The sequence below is a fragment of the Callorhinchus milii genome, unplaced genomic scaffold (genome assembly GCF_018977255.1).
Source record: "Callorhinchus milii isolate IMCB2004 unplaced genomic scaffold, IMCB_Cmil_1.0 Scaffold2, whole genome shotgun sequence".
NCBI classification, from domain to species: domain Eukaryota; kingdom Metazoa; phylum Chordata; class Chondrichthyes; order Chimaeriformes; family Callorhinchidae; genus Callorhinchus; species Callorhinchus milii.
In genome coordinates this window covers 95789951-95802455 of record NW_024704743.1, presented here as the reverse complement: position 1 = coordinate 95802455, position 12505 = coordinate 95789951, and positions in this window count along the sequence as shown.

Sequence of the window (12505 nt, the reverse complement as noted above, 5' to 3'; positions counted from 1 at the left end):
GAGGGTCTTGAAGGGAGGGGGCAAGGCAGAGGGACTGCGGATGGAGTTCCAGAGGGTGGGGACAGAGTGGCTGAAGGCCCGCCTGCCAATGGTGGGGCGGGCAAGACAGGGGGACATGAAGCAGGCCAGAGCCCGCTGAGCGGAGGAGCAGACAAGTTGGTAGGTGGTTAGGAGGTCACAGAGGTAGAGAGGAGCAAGGTTATGGAGGGCTTTAAAGGTAAGGACCAGGATGTTGAACTGTATCCTCTGTGTGATGGGAAGCCAGTGGAGTCAGGCGACGATGGGGGTGATGGGGTCGCAGAGCTTGGTAGGTAGAGGACACTGGTGCAGAATTTTGGATGATCTGCAGCCTCTGGAGGGAGGAGTTGGGGAGGCTGACAAGCAGGGAGTTTGCGTAGTCGAGCCTGAATGTGATGAACATAAAGCAAGCAAGTAAGAACTTAAAACAACTTCACAAACATCAGAACTTGACATCTTTTTTGAACCTTAGGATATACACACATGTGACCAATAAAGTTTAATATGCCTTAAAGAAACAAGATGATCTTCAAATATGAGCCATCTCCTTTGCGTTTGTTACTTTTTATTAATTTCCCTACTTTATTGCCTTGAGTCTTTTACTGCTCATGACGGTTCCTGTCTAAATCATTGTTAAACTCTCTTTGTTGATTTCTATGTCTGTTATGCCTTACTGTAAATGTCAGTTGACTTTATTTAGAGGACTGAGGTCAGAGTACAGCAGTATCTAGGATACATATTCCAAAACAGCAGTCCACACAAACCATCAAATTGGTGATAATGCATGTAAAAGGGCACGAGCAAGTCTCACAAGCCTTCATCAGTCACAGAAAGTTTACAGTAGAATATATGGAGTGCACACTCAGAAATGGTAGACCGACACCATGTTTGGACTTCTTAACACTGACTTAGCAAGGGCTGACTTTTGCATACTCTGCCAATGGTCAGCATTTTTATGCCAGATTCACTTGTTTAAAAGAAATAAAATAAATACAGTAAATAAACATAATTAACAGAAAAAAACTTTTAAATTCAAACACTCATAAAATGCAAAATGTCTATACTTCTTGCCAATTATAATAAATTATAACTGTAGTGTAACTGCTCTGTGTTATAGAGCTACTCAGCATTAGGTTGGCTACGTAACCAAGACATGCTAAATATTGCAGTAAAAAACATTTAGATTTTCTATACATTGAAACAATTAAAGAATGTAAGAGTTTCATTCTGAGGGCATTGAGAAGGGATTTGAGGCGTTTGATGAATTTAGATCAATTTTCCATTAACCAGATTCAGATTTATTCATCTACCTCAGAACTTTGACCCAAAGTTCTGCCAACATTTGGTGGTTCTGTTATTTTATGGTGGCAGTGTTGTTTCTATGTCCTGTGGCTTCTCTGGTTCACCATAGTACTCTCTGGAAAGTATTTGCTGCCTATAAATACACTGTCACTAAGCTTTACAGCAAATCCAGTGAAGCGCTTTGAGATGTTTTGATGACATGATGAAGTGCTGTATCAAACGTAACGATTACTTTTATTATTATTGAAATTTTTTCTTAGTTGGTTTAATTTTGCATCTGCTCAGTTCAATTGAATTACGCTGATGTAGATCAAAGGACTAAGAATCGAATTCTGTGATGGTTTAAATCTAGTGGATCTGTCTGTCTGTATCTTTTTGATTTTGAGGAGCTACCAACCCAAGCTGAACAATTATCATTGAAGTGTGCTGGGACTCTATATCTCCAAAGTTCCAATTTCTCTGTTGGTCTGGATGTTATTCTCCAATTTCTGTGTATGCAACAACAACAACAACCATTTAAATTTATATAGCGCCCTCCAAGCTAGACAGCGTCCCAGATCGCTCAGCCCGATGCTGAGCCAGTGGGAGGGGAAAGGTGACCATAGGCACAGTTGAAGGGGAAGGTCTTCAGGCGCAACCTGAAAATAGGGAAAGAGAGAACAAGGTGAAGGAATTGAGGGAGGGAGTTCCATAGCTTCAAGGCGTAGTGGCTGAAGGCACGGTCGCCTATGGTGGAGCGGAGGATTCGAGGGAATAGGATGAGGCCAGAGCCAGTAGAGTGGAGGCAGTGGGTGGTGCTGTGAGGAGAGAGGAGGTTGGAGAGATGGGACTGGGGTAATCAGGGTATGGAGTGGGAATGCAGGCATGAAGTTTTGGATGAGTTGAATTTTGTGAATAATGGAGGAGGGGAGACCGGGGAGGAGGGCGTTTGCAATAGGTTTGCCATCAGGCGAGACAAAGCCCTTGCTTGCCATATTTAGAGAAATTCAGTAAGGGAATTGCATACCCAGTTTCCATGGGATATGATGTTAATGGGCATCTTGTTCATTATAAAACCACACAAATTTAAAAAAGTCTGATTGTTCTATCTCTGGATAATATATCTCAAATCCAATTATCTTTTACCTGCTACTCAGCAGCTAGAGCCATCAACATAAATGTTAACCCATTATTGACTGTCTAGCCATAAACTTGACAAGAACATGTTGTTGAGACATCTCAAAGCACTTCACAGGATATAATGTAAAGTGGTTTATCTATATCTTTGTTGGTGAATCCATGAGAGTAGAACTTGAACACAGGTTCATCATTGTTTTGGTTAGCTAGGAACCTGACTCATCCTCCATTCCAAGTCCTACTGATGAGCCAGGCTGACTGGTGTCTCATCAACAGTGCCTTGGAGTACTGCAAAAATTAAAATTAAAATTAAAATGCCTCATATGAAATCAGAGAACCATAGATATTCACAGCACAGAAAGCTAATCCGCTCATTGTGTCTGTGATGGCTCATTGAAAGAACAATCCATTCAGTCCCATTGAGCTGCTTTTCCCCCATACCCAGAGATATGAAGCATTTGTTCCTCTACAGAGTTGCTCCCAACAAAAGTGGTTGATTCTTGAACAGAGAACTAGATAAGAAGCTAGTATTGGAGGATAGGGATATGGATAAATGTGGACTGCAATGAATACATCCTCCTTAGGACACATCGGAAAGAGGTTGAAAAGATGGGGTGAATGTTGCCTATAAGGGATTCAAAATACATTTGAATAATGGGGATATGGAAATGGAGGAATATTCAGACGTTTTTACTCAAATTTCTCGAGGTTTAAGGAATTAAATATAGAAGAGATAACGTGACTAAATCCTATGATCAGTTTGCATTTCCAGAGTCCGTGGACATAGCAGACTTGATAGATCAAATAACTTTTCTTGTGCGGTCCCTTTTTATATTCTTATATTGTACATTCCACACCAAAATATCATAGTTAATGGTGAAATAAATTATTCCTATACTTGTATGCTCAAAGAATATATATATTCCACAAAAAGGGGAATATTTCTGACAAGATATTGGATTAATAGACTGGGAGGTGATTTCAAATCATCTCGCACTATGACTGCATCTTGGGACGTCCTCCTGATGTGAAAGGCACTGGATAAATGTAAATTGTGTTGTATTATAAATCATCATAATGGGGTCCTTGTTCAATTCCTCTGACTAGTTGGTGATTTAGTTGATATGCAGTAAACCATAACTTAGCTATTTATTTCAGAAAGTCGTGCTCCCAGCAATTGCTGGCATCAGATTTAATTTGTTCTTGTAAGAGCTGACTTCAGTTTTGTCCTGTTGTTTTGCCATCTTATATACAAAGAGAAAAGAGAACCAATGCTGTCCAGTGCTACAGTAATTACATTTACGTTAACATGATCTGGACTGTGTGATATATTTGGCCAAAGCTGTCCTTTCATTTCTGGGATGTGGGCTTAAACCCAATCCAGGTTGAATGAAATAAAACCTTCTACTGCCTGCAAAGATCCTATTTGAAATACATTTGGGCAGTGGCGGTTCCACCACTGCCTCACACCGCAGGCCGCCGAGACCCTCATACACACATTCATAACATCCAGGCTTGACTATGCAAACTCCCTGCTTGTCAGCCTCATCAACTTCTCCCTCCTTAGGCTGCAGATCATCCAAAACTCTGCAGCCTGTGTCCTCTCCCGCACCAGGCTCCGTGATCCTATCACCCCCATCCTCGCCTGACTCCACTGGTTTCCTATCACACAGAGGACACAGTTCAACATCCTGGTCCTTACCTTTAAAGCCCTCGATAGCCTTGCTACCCCCTACCTCTGCGACACCCTAACCATCTATGAACCTGTCTGCTCTCTCCGCTCAGCGGGCTCCGCCTTGTCCACCCCACCATTGGCTGGCGGGCCTTCAGCCACTCTGCTCCCACCCTCTGGAACTCCATCCTGCAGTCCCTCCGCCTCGCCTCCTCCCTTGCCTCCTTCAAGACACTTCTGAAGATCCTTCTCTTTGACCGTACCTTTGATCATCCTCCTCCCCCAGCCCTGCCCGCCATCCTCCCCGATGCCAACCTCCAGCTCAGGTCAAAATTACTGACCTATTCTACTTGGAATGACCTCCAAATGTAAAATGCTCTATACAAATGTAATTTTGTTGTTGTTAATAGAAATATACAAGAGGCAAAAACTGCCCTTAATTCAGCATTAAATAGGTACTTTCATTTAGAGAGTCATTGGATGAGAATAGAATCCATATTAGCTTTCAAAGGTAACTAGAAAATATGAAAAAGGGTAAACTGTGCGGGTATTAGGGAAAGGACAGGTAAGTGGGACTGAAAGAATTGCTCTTAAAAGAGCCATCATAGACATGATAGGCCGAATGGTATTGTGTGCTGTAAATATTTATCCTTCCGTGTATGTGGCAAATAGAAAATGTCACGCTGAATCTATGTGATCTTTTGAGATTAGGATTAAGGTATATTGTTAGGTAGTAAACAAGGAGCTTTACTCTACATTTAACCTGGGAGTGTTCGACAATGCCTTAAAATGGGTAAGTGTTCCTTTTCCTAACATTAACATCTGTCACCTCAATGTTGAGAACAAAATTAGTGGGTAGAAAAAGTAGGCTTCTGTCGAAAATAAAAATGTCTATGTAAAATAAAATTTGCAACAGGATATTGGGAAAGATAAATAGTGAATTTTTCTGGTAACGAGATGTGTGTCAAACCCAACCCTTGGGAACAGTGCTCCCAATGCACACTGGATTGGACTCGTGGGTTGGGAAGACTTACTTACTGAGAGGCTGAAGGCCCGGCCACCGATGGTAGGGCAGTTGGGGCGGGGGATGTGGAGCAGAATGGAGCCAGAGGAACGGAGGGTACGGGCAGGTAGGTAGGGCCCTGAGGGACACTGCACGAGACAGTGCGGGGGCCGGAGGAAAAGCCATTCGTGGAAACAAAGTGAAGACGGTGGGAGAGGTATGACCTAAACCACTCAAGGACAGGGCCTTGAAGGTTGAGGTGGGAGGACAAGCGGTGGAGGAGGATAGCATGGTCGACCGTATCGAATGCTGCCGATAGGTCGAGGAGGACGAGGAGGCAGAGGGAGCCCTGGTCACAGATGGTCAGGATGTCATTGGTGACCTTGACCAGGGCAGTTTCTGTGCTATGGGCAGCACGGAAACCCGACTGAAGGGGTTCGAATAGTGAATGGTTGGAGAGGAAAGAGCGCAGCTGGGAGGCGACAACTCGTTCCAGGACCTTGGACAGGAAGGGGAGGTTGGAGATGGGCCGGTAGCTTGATAGCTGCGACGCATCAAGGGAGGGTTTTTTCAAGGTGGGAGTGATGGTGGCAGTTTTTAAGGGAATGGGAACAGAGCCAGAGGAGAGGTACAGGTTGATGATGTCTGTGATATGTCGGGCAAAAAGGTGGAGCTGGGAGATAAGGAGTGGAGTGGGGATGGGGTCAAGGGAGCAGGTGGTGGGTTTCAGGGATAGGATGAGTTTGGTGACAGAGGGTGGGGAAACGGGTACGAAAGTGTGTAGGGGAGGATGGGTAGGAGTCGGAGTGTGGGAGGGAGGGGGTGGGGGTGGGTGGATGGATGTTGAAGGGGAAGTTACCGCGGAGAGAATCCCCTTGAGTTTGGATTCAAGGAAATCCAGCATTTCCTCGCAGTGAAGGTTGGAGGAGATGACCTGCGCGGGGTGGCGGGGGGGACGGAGGAGTCGGGATGTGGTAGAAGACAGTAGCCTGGGGTTGTTCTTCGCCTCCAGGGTTATCCTGGAGTAGAAGGATGACTTGGCCGAGGCTAGAGTGGAGCGGTAGATTTTGAGGAGGTCCAGCCAGATTTGTCGGTGGACCGTTAGGCCAGATTTGACGCAGGTGCGTTCAGCGGCCCACACCTGGCTCTTCAGTGAGCGGAGGTGGGTGGTGAACCAGGGGGAGGAGCGAGAGTAGGAGACAGTACGGGAGGTGATGGGGGCAAGAGTATCGAGTGTGGAGGAGAGGGTGTTGTGGAGGAGGGTGAGACGAGAAGACGGGTCAGTGAGGGTTGAAGGCCAGAGCGAGAGGAGTTCAGAGGACTCCAAGGCAGCGGTTAGGGATTGTGGGGTTAACTTCTTCCAGGGGCGGTAGAAGATGGTGGTGCAATTGCAATGCTTGTGTATTTGCGGCTAACACAGCAGCCACTTTATGTATGGCAATATCCCACAAATAATCACAATGTGATTTTTTTATTGGAAGGATTGTTTGGCAGACCATTGGGAGAAACTGCTCAAAAAGTGCAACAGAATCTTTAACATCCATGAGATCAAATGCACTCAAGCACTTTTTTCATCCTAGACAATCTTGCAATATTCAGCTGAATAAGCCAACGAGATGTCAGATTTACATCTCATCAGAAGGATGGCACCTCCATTATTACAGTGTTTCCCCAGGACTACATTGGAGTGTCAGCCTTGACTCTGCACTCTCAGTCCTGATCGGAGCCTGAACCCACGACTTTCTGCCTCAGGATGGGAGGGCTTCCAACTGAGCCATGCTGAGACCTATTAGAAAGAAGGAATGAAATCACACAAACTGAAATGATTTACAAGTAACACTGACTCATTATACAGAGACATTTGTTTTCGAAGCAGAAAGATCCATGGAAACACGGCACATGTGATCTTACATAAACAGGCAATAAATGTCTTTGTTTTCAATAATAGTCATTTATGTTGCAAAAGAAAATCTATGTTGAAGGCAGGCCAATGTTTTCTTTTTTATTGAGTTCAGGAAGTAGTGATAATAATTTTGTGAGTAGGCAGTTGTTGGAATGGTTGGAACGGATACTGCTTGTGCATATTTTGGGGTTGTTAATCTCAGCACCCATGAGAATCAATGCTGCATGGTCTTTGCTGGTTTTAATGACTCCTTAATGGTGAAGTCCATCCTATGAAATCTCTCAAAGGCTGAGGGTGAGGACTTCTGTTCAGTGCTATGCATTTTAAAGTCTCTCAATAATCACAAGAGGGATTTGGAAGAAGGACCTTTGGCTCATTTGACCTCAACCTTGTAGAATAGCAGCACGACCTTCTTCTTTCCACATTAAGCTGGTTCTTAAATGAATCCAGAATTCTGGCCTTCACTAGCCCTTTGGTAATCTGTCCGATCCTACTGACAACTCCTAAGTTTAAAGAAATGCTTCTTGGTGTCCGTCCTAAAATTTCGCTTCATAACCTTGAACCTTGTCCTGCTGCCTTAATATATTCAAAACATTTCGGGGAGAAATTCCACGTTGGTCTAGATCTCATAAGAGCAGATCAGAATTAAAAATACATAGTCACTACACGTTACACTATGAAGTGTTTTGAGTCATCCTCCCAGTGTGAAAGATGCTATATCAAGTGCAAGGATTATTATTATGTTGCATTTCAGACTGTACAGAATTTGGCAAATTTTGCTGAATTCAGTCTTAACTTTGAATGAAGTGCTTTGAGTGGCCTTTAAGTTAACAAATCATTAGCTCATCAGCAAATGAAACATGTGTGGTAAACTGCTCTTAAATGCCATGTAAACAAGCTGAAGTGGCATTTAAATGGTAGAAGAGGTCAAGTACAGCAATGGGGAGATGATAACACTGCAACACAGCCCAAACAAAAGCTTAGGTTACGTAGAATGCAATCACCACCCTAACTGATATTGAAATGGTATGGTCAAATGGCAAAGGTGGCATAGACCCAGAAAAGATGATAATTGTAAATGCAGACACAAAAAGTGCCTGAGAGAAGGCATCAGACCTTGTCAATACTGTTGAATGAAGTAGTTGTTGTTGTTGACAATACGGGATCTCCTGATATTAAGCATTAAGAGCATAGTAATGCAGATTTTTGATCATGAGACACTGGGATTCATCCACGTTCTTGTTAGTTGTGATCCTGGGGTCACACTAAGAATATTTCTATGTGTAAAGATGGACAATTACAACAGATTTCCTGTACCAGTTTTGCTGAAATCTTGCTGCTACAAAACAATCAATGTGTAAAAAATAATTGTAATCAAATACATATGTTCAGACTTGTCAGAGCCTGAGGGAAACTCAAAGCTGGAGAGAGGAGAGGCGACAGAGCCCAAGCACATCAAATGGGGCCACAGGTATTCTTTTTCCAAAGCAAACACCAGTGCGAGCACCTTCACCATCCTCACAACCAGAGTCAAGCACCAGCACGGCTACAATAGGAGGTGCAGCTTTGGGTATGATTTGAGTTTGAATTCAGCTGTTTATGTTCCTATCTCATCGCTAATACAATCAATACAATCATCCATACTTTTGTCACTTTGAGACTACATTTCTCCGGTGTTCTCCTTACTGTCCTCCCTAGCTCCACCCACCTTTTATAATCTCCAACTCATAAAATACTCTGCAGCCTGTATCCTCTCCTGTCCCGGGCTCAGTACACCATTACCCCCATCCTCGTTGGGCTCTATTTGCTTCCAGTATTCCTCAGGACACTTCGAGATCTTCATACTAGGCATCACACCTCTTCACAATGTAGCTCTACCATACCTCTGCAATCTCCACCTGCCACATGCTCCTGTCTGTACCTTTTGCTCTTTCAACTCTGTTATATTACTTATATATAACAACATTTCATCTGTCACGTCATCAGTGGCCAAACGCCTCTGGAATTCTTTCCTTAAATTCTTTCACTTTGTGACTTCTCTCCATGCCTTCAAAGGCTTTTTAGAAACTTGTGTCTTTGACCGTGTGTTTGATGAGCACTCTCAATCTTCCTGCTCCTTCCCTTGCTGCTCAGTCATCGTGAAGCTCTTCATTATGTTCCTCTAGTGAGAAAGATGCTACATTAATGAAAGTTGTTGAGGTTTCACCATAGAGCACAGCACAATGGAAAGGGAATGGCAGTTAATTAACAACATTGATTTAGGAAGGTATTCAAGGGCAAAGTGCAGGAATCCACATTTCTGATCTTAGGAGGGAGCAGAAATTCATTCAGATATTTTGGCTGGAGATTTTCTACAGGGTCAATAGGGTAGGGGGAGGGAAGTGGGGAAAGGGACAGGAAAATAATGATTGTGGTGTAGTGGATAGAATTGAAACTTGTGGACCAGGGGATTACTGGTTGAATCCGTTGGGTTTGCTAGTCTCAGCAGATTTACATGGAGCTGAAGAATGATAGCCAGGTGGGGTGAGGTCCGGCTTGGCTGTGACGCCCTCTACCGTCGAGTGACTTGCCGAGACTCACTGCCAGAGGCTCACACATGAACAATAGCCACTTGGGCAACATGCCAGAGGGCTACCCCAGTAAGAGGAGGCCAGACCAGGGGCAGAGAGGTGTGTGTCAATGGGCAGAAAAATATTAAGACACACAAAAATTATTAAAAATTAAAAAATGACATAAATGAAAATTTTAAAAATAATCAAACCATGATATTTGACATGTTTGAAACATTCACGACAAATGGAAGCATAGAGGAAGCAAGCAGTAAACTGTTGTGTATGTTTACTCTTATGTAAGTTATTGATTGCAGATGGATGGTTTATAATTGGGCCTGACCAACGTAGAGAACAAAACCACCATTAACCAGTAAACTAATAAAAAGATCCTATTATTCTCAAGTACCCCAGCAGCTAAATTTTGTCGGAACAAGCTTCTGGCTTGTTCCCAAGGTCAGGTCACCAGTTTCCACTTTGCCTGCCATGTAGTAGGTTGTTGACTACATTAATCGTCCCACTGGGCTAGATGTCAGAACACAGAAACATGTCTCAACCCACTCACTCTGAGCAAGACTCAAGTTGTAATATGTTTCCGTTTTAACTGCCAGTCAGGTGGCTCTGGAAGAGGCTGACACCTTTCACCATGGCACTTTATCAATCTGAATTACGCACAATTTCTAAACTATTAAAGTATGTCAGAATTTAAGTAGTTAGTCATTTTGTTACCACGTTACCAGCGTGTTTTTTTTTCAATATATGGAGTTGACAGGAAAAATAGTATCCTGAAACTGTGACTTCTGTTTCTTTATTATCAACGTGTCCGTTTAAGACCATAAAATAAAACAGACATGTTTTCTCTGTATTTCCACTGATTTAAAACGTAAGGTATTATACATTACAGTGGAAAACCTCTTCTGTCAGAATTCTGACCATTCTCTTAATCTATCTATGTTCCTTTGAAATTTTCTATAGGTTTTTTCATAGTTTACAATGCCTCACAACTCTGTGTCTTCAGCATATTTAGATATATTCCCCTCTATTCCTACATTTGAACTCGCAGTTAAAGCTGACAAGCCAATGCAGTTTTGGGGGAGGGCTACATTGTTGGAGATGCCGTTCTTTGATGCAGGCTCACTGAGTACAAATGACTGCCACGTTTCGCCCACAAAATACATAGTCAATCCACTTTACAATATATCCTGTGAAGTGCTTTGAGACATCTTGACAACATGATAAGGCACTGTATCAAATGTAAGGGTTATTATTAAGAAAGGGCTTCTCACAGGGGTCAACATTCCATTAGCTATGGAAATTATTTTAGTCTATCTTTAAGTAAAAAGATCTGGATGTTTCTGTAAAATATTTTGGTTTTTAGTGTTAGTCTCTGGCAAGGGTCCAAAAAATGACAGGGGTCACCAGCAAGTGGAGGACCTGACCCTGATCCGATGAGGTGATAAATGCTACAGAGGCCATATCTAAACACCACTTTGAATAGGAAATGGATGCACAAACCTCATGGAGAGCAGAGCAGCATGTGACAGAGGGGGAGGAAGCTGAGATTCCTGCTTATTGTACCATGATCTGCAGAAAACATCTTTTTTGGGAGCCAGTGTACCCTTGTCCAGTGCAGATGAAGGAGGAATGAATGGTTAGAAGTCATGCACCAGGTGAATTATGCAGTGGCTACACGTTTTCATGCGGATCACATCCAAGGAGCTGAAGGCTCTGACAAGGTAAGATGAAAAGAACAGGATGATGTTTAGGGTATCTGGTTCAGCCACACTACACCTTCCATTTGTCCTAAAGATTGAGGGCCAGAAATTAATGATTGTCTATGCTTTCTTCTCAGAGGATGGTTCTGGACATCTGTGAAGGGCGTTATATCAATTCAAGTTGTTGTTGCTGTTTACATAATACCCTCTGCATTGGTCATGAAACATATCCACGGGCATACAGTTGATGTTTGTTTTCCCATTAACTCCCCCAAATCACAAGATTAATTTGTATGAAACAGGCCTTTCACCCCATTTTGTGGAATCCTGTAGCTCAGTGGTTCAAGCACCCACTTCGCAAGTGAGAGACCTCGGTTCGATTCCCGGCAGGGCAAAACCTTGGGCAAGTTTTCTTACTCCACACGCCTGATAATAATCCCTCAAGAAAAAAAAATTGGTCACTTCAATCCACGTCTGTTTGTGGAACAGTGCTGCGCGCAATTGGCTGCTAAGTTTCGCCCACAAATATACAGTAAATTCACTTTACAGTATGTTCTGTGAAGCGCTTTGAGAAATCTAGAAGACGTGAAAAGTGCTATATCAAATGCAAGGATTATTATTATTTTATCTCATCCTACAAGAACATCCACCTTACCATGCCCCCATCACAGCATCAAGCTGATTTTTAAACAATTTTGGTGTCCTAGCCTTAAAAATCTGTTCCAGTTATTAATTACCTTCCTTGTGTCTGTCCTAGAATTGTCCTTTGCAACTCTAAACAAATTTTGACTTGTTCTGTTCAATTTATCATCAAATATTATATTTTTGTCTCTTCCTGCCTTTTTGAACCTTTCTGGGTGCTGACCCAAGAAGCTAAGCTGTGTAAACCTACTAATCCATCAATTGGAATTAATTTCAATCCTCACTTTAAGGTTTCAGGTGAACTGTACCACAGCTGATCATTTCCATTAAATAGCAATTCTGCATTTGAAAATAAAGCTCTGGAGCAGGAGGTCCATATTCTGAAAGTGATGGCAAATCTCCAGCTAGCTGCTGAACTGACAAACAGTACTCCTTTGGTCCTATCTTAATAATTTGAACTCATCCAGATTTAACTAAATTCATCTAGGAAAAATATATTGGATGAGAAAAATAGTGGAAAAAGTGTGTCACTCTCTTTAAACACAAACTCTTCAATAAAGATTGACTCTGCCAAGGTAATATCAC